This window comes from Myotis brandtii, unplaced genomic scaffold, assembly GCF_000412655.1.
Source record: "Myotis brandtii unplaced genomic scaffold, ASM41265v1 scaffold36, whole genome shotgun sequence".
NCBI classification, from domain to species: Eukaryota; Metazoa; Chordata; class Mammalia; order Chiroptera; family Vespertilionidae; genus Myotis; species Myotis brandtii.
This window is the reverse complement of record NW_005363836.1, coordinates 3,649,414-3,654,392: the sequence shown is the minus strand read 5'-3', so window position 1 is coordinate 3,654,392 and position 4,979 is coordinate 3,649,414. Positions and strand designations below refer to the sequence as shown.

The window sequence follows — 4,979 nt, the reverse complement described above, 5'->3', positions numbered from 1 at the left end:
CCCCCAGTGTCTTATGTCCATTGGTTATGCTTATATGCATGCATACACGTCCTTCGGTTGATCTCTTACCCCCCTCCCTCCTGCCCCCCAACCCTCCCTGGCCTTCCCGCATTTTGTTGATTTTTAAAAAATACCTAAGTTTTGGATTTGTTTACTTTCTTTATTGTTTTTATAATTTCTATTTTATTAATTTTTACCATACTAATTTAAGGATCTAATCAGCTTTATTAACTGATTTATGAAATAAGCAGCATCCCATTTAACAACTAGAAGGGCACTTCCAATACTAGATTATTAATTTGAAATATTTCTCCTTTTATTTTTTAAAAAAACAGGAATTTATGGCTATAATTTTCCCCTCTACACATGATTTCTACTGCAACCCATAATTTTTGTAATATTATTCCTTCATGTTAATTCTTTTTGAAATAGTTTATAAGTATTTTAGTGGTTTCTTTTATCACCTATTGATTATTTAGAAGTGTTTCTTAATTTCCACATTTTTTAATTTTCTAAATTTATTTTTATCATTGATTTTTAAAATTTCATTCCATTATAGTCAGATATTACATTTTGTATAATTTTAATTCTTTTAAGTATGTTAATATTTCTTTTAGGGCCAGTTTATAGTCTCTACTGAAAAATATTATATGTGCACTAGAGAATAATTTGTATTCTATTGTTTTTGGTGAAGTGTTTTATAAGTATTGGTTTGATCTAAACGGTTTATAAGGTTGTTCAAGACTTTGGTTTCCTTTCAACTAGTTCTATTCTTTTTGTTGTTATTTCTTTATTGTTGAAAGTATTATATATGTCTCTTTTACCCCTAGTCCTATTCTTTATTGAAACTGGCTATGGTAGTCTTCAATTTTTATTATTTATGACCTATTTTCCTTGCAATCTTGTCAGTTTTTCTTTATGTATTTTGGAGCTTTGTTTTTTTTTAAAAATATTTTATTGTTTTTTTACAGAGTGGAAGGGAGAGGGATAGAGAGTTAGAAACATCGATGAGAGAGAAACATTGATCAGCTGCCTCCTGCATACCAGCTACTGGGGATTTGCCCACAACCAAGGTACATGCCCTTGACCGGAATCGAACCTGGGACCCTTCAGTCCACAGGCCGATGCTCTATCCACTGAGCCAAACCGGTTAGGGCATGGGGCTTTGTTTTTATGTGCATATCATGTTTATAATTAGTATATTTTCCTGATGGATTGTCACTTTATCATTATAACATGTCCCTCTTTATCTCTGGTAACATTTTTTTTTCTCATTTTTTGATCTACCTTTATCAAGCCATCCAGAGCACATCAATTCCTTTATGTTATTACTTCAACATTATATAACAAATCAGTATAGAAAACACACAAGCCAAACGCCTTTTATCCTCAATCTTCTTAATCAATCACCAACTTTTCTTAGACTTTTAAAGTCATGAAAATAGAACTCATTTCCAATAACAGCACCTTAAACACCATATACGTTTGTAATGAAGTGCACCAGCCAACTTTAAGCCTCATGTTTCTCAGGTTTTAGCTGAAATACCCCTCACTCACTTCTTAGCGTTTTATCAGTCTTATTTGAAGCTATTTTGTCTTACTGAGCGTAAACAGAGCACAATGTTAAATTAATGAACGATCTAGTCTAAGAAGATGGCCTAAGTGACATGAGTGGAAACCGAGCATCCTGTGAACACAGGCGAGCCCCTAGTTATCCCTGAGCTGGGCAGTGCCCAGTCACTTTTCCTCTGAGGCTGAAGTCTGTGGTTTGATCTTCTTAGCAACTTCCAGACAGAAACTGGGTTTACTTTATCTGCAATTCTTTTTCTCGGTGCTCAAGAAGAATGCCCTGCTTTCCTGATCCCACCACAAAAACGCCCCGGATGATGAAGCCTTTGCCTTTGAGGTTTCCAGAGAAACCGCCCTCCGTCCTGCCTGGAAGCTGCTGCTCCCCGAACGCCCAGCTAGACACCCAGCCAGAGGAACCCATGAACATCATTTTACACCTCTGGGGGCCGTGGAACTTTTTCATCCAGGAAGATTTCTCCCTTGAAAGAAGGCTGGAAGTCCTCCACTTCGGTCCCAACCTGCTACTTCGTTGAAGGGCACGCCCAGCTCATCCAACTTGGGCTTCAGAGAGGACAGGTCCGCAGCCTCCTCTCCACAGAGGAAGCAGCCTGGCCTTCGCACAGCCATGGTCACTGCGCCAATCTTCTCCCAGAGCTCCTTCGCTAAAAAATTCTTGGTTCCTTCTCCAGTGTTTTCAGGTCTATTTCCTCCAGATACCCCAGGGTTGCTCGCTGGGGCTTGGACGAAAATATGTCTGTGTTGGCAGGAGCAGTGCTGGGGCAGCAGCCCCCAGGGCCCGGTGCTGATGGACCACATCCCCAAAGTGAGGAAACTGGGATCCTGCGCGGAGGCGGGGCCACCTGCACGGAGATCACAGGGAGGTCACAGGCCTTGCAGAGCCCTGCATGGAACGCGACCTTAATGTGCTCCCCTCCTGCCTGCTTTTCAGGTAACATTGTAAGTCTATTTTATTTGATGTTCATAGAGTCACAGGAGCTTTCTTATGGTTGGTGTTTTGCGTAATATATTTTTTACATCTCTTCACTTTCAAATTATTTCTATCTTTGAATCTAAAGTGTGTGTTCCATGGGCAGCATGGAATCTTGTTTTATATCCAATCTGACAATCTCTGTCTTTTGATTGGCTTTCTAATACAATGGCATTTAATACTATTATTGATATAGCTGGATGGATTTATGTCTGCTGTTTTACTTTTGCTTTCCATAAATCTCAGATATTTTTATTCTTATATTGTTCCTTTATTTCTCTATTATCCCTTTGTATTAAGTACTTCCTAATGTGTTTAATTTTAATTTGTTTATGTATTGTTTTTTCTTCTAATTTGATGTTTTTCTCTGTACTTTTTGTGTTATTTTCTTAGCTTGCTCTAGGACTTATCATATATACCCTCCTTCTCAGAACATACTTCAACTTATACTATCTCTGGTGAGACAAAGGAAAGTACTTTTATACAGCACTATTCCTTCCTCCCCATTATTGTGTTATTATCATTGCACATTTTATATCTACACATGTTTCAAAAACAACAACCTATTGTTATAATAATTACTTCTTTTAATTTTATTTTTTAAAAGAAATTTAAGAGAAAAGGAGAACTTTATTTATAGAGTTTGCTGTACTAACACTTTTACTTGCCATTTCTGGCTGTATTTATTTGTTTATTTGAGTTCAAGTTATTATCTGATGCCATTTTCTTACTCCAATGCATCTGTGCTCTCTCCTCCCTCTTTGCTTGTTTATTTGTTCAGAGACTCTGCCTGTTTTTATGAGGTGTATTTCCCCGCACAGTTGGAACCTCTGATATCTCTGGTCAGAGGGGGAAACCTTGCCCAGGCCTAGTCACACTGGGTGGTAGTTCTTTAGCAGGGTTCTCTTTGACTGTCTTTTGATTTAATCACTCTATTAAGCCAGCTGCCCCTATGGGCATCATACTCAGCTGTTAGGCTCTACTAATTGCTGTCTGATTATAATATTGTATCCATAATGCCCTGGGGCATAGATCAATCCACAGTCTGATCCAATTAAATTCTAGGGTTTTGCTGGTTTCATTTTGAAGGCCAGCCTGAGATTACTCATGACTCTGGGAGGACTCTTCTGAGTTGTGATTTCTCTGATTCTCGCTGGTAAACTACCTGGCCTGTTGTTTGCCAGCCTCCCCTTACCACCAACTTCTCCGTTGTTTAATGAGAGCACTTTCAGGCTTTAACTTCCCCACACTGTTTCAAATAAAGTCAGTTCATCCGGGGAGAGCTTCAGAGCTCTCTCTCTCTGTTTTTGCGGCCTTCCTCTCCCCCTGGGTAAAATCTCTGAGCCACTGCTCCGGAGCTATGTGTGTGACAGTGTCCTCCTCTCCCCAGAGTGACAGTCCTCCTTTTTGAGCAGCACATGGGGGAGGTGGTAGGCTTAGGCCTTCTTGGCTGCTTCCCCTAGTACTGAACCTCTGTTCTACTAGTGAGGTGGGCCCTCTGTTTTCCCTCTTACACATGAGGTACAGTCTCTGCCCTATAGGAAGATTAGGTGGGGAAATGGAGCCCCAAATCCCTTGGCTGTACCTGTCTGGAATCTAGTCCCAGTAACATAGAGCCTGCGGTTATGAGAAATGCTGCCTGCCCCTCCCATGAAAGTAATGTAGCCTTTCACCTGAGCTTGGGAGACAAGGCGCACCATCTTCTTGGCTACACCTCAAGTTTGGAGCTTTCATTGAAGCACAGGCACTCCATCTTGTTCCCGTAACCTCTATGTTGTAAAAACTGCTGTTTGAAAATTTCCACTAAACATAGATGATCATTTGTTCTGTGAATTAACTCTGCTATTCTTGGCTTCTGTAAACATGCTTGCTCAAATAATAGGGAAAATAAGCTCAATTATCTGGCCTTGCAAGCCGCTCTGATGTCATAAGGGTCTGGTCCGTCCCTGGTCTATGCCAGGTGTCTTTTGGTTATCTGAATTGTGCAAGCTCAAGGCTACAAGCTCAAAACTACAAGCTTCCTGCCAAGATATCTGGTAAGCACACATAGGGCTCTTTCAAAAGCCTGTAAAAGGTTCGGAAAACCCATATTTAGGAGACAAAGGAACTTGGGGGGTATAAAGGGAAAACTTCCTTCATGTTGCTTTGCTCAGACTTTTAGAAGCAACCCTCTGAGACCGCTGGCGTAATAAAGACACCAAATTTGGCTTACTAAGGCGTCTTCTGTTCAGCTCACTGATTTCCAATATAATATCATCATGCTGACTGTGGCCAGGACTGTTCTTCCTGAGATTTAGTATATTCTCTTGGATAGATGTTTTTTAATTTTCTGTGTGCCTTTGCAATAACTTTTGGGGACCTCAAACTTTTTTAAAATATACTTTTCATCAATTATGGTTGTTTCTCTGGTGAGTTGGTCCAT

The 4,979-nt window shown here is 39.9% G+C and overlaps 1 pseudogene; it reads right to left on the bottom strand.

Moving 5' to 3' along the window:
- Positions 1 to 1,737: 1,737 nt before the first annotated feature.
- LOC102263828 lies at positions 1,738 to 4,257 on the bottom strand (annotated as a pseudogene).
- Positions 4,258 to 4,979: the final 722 nt, after the last annotated feature.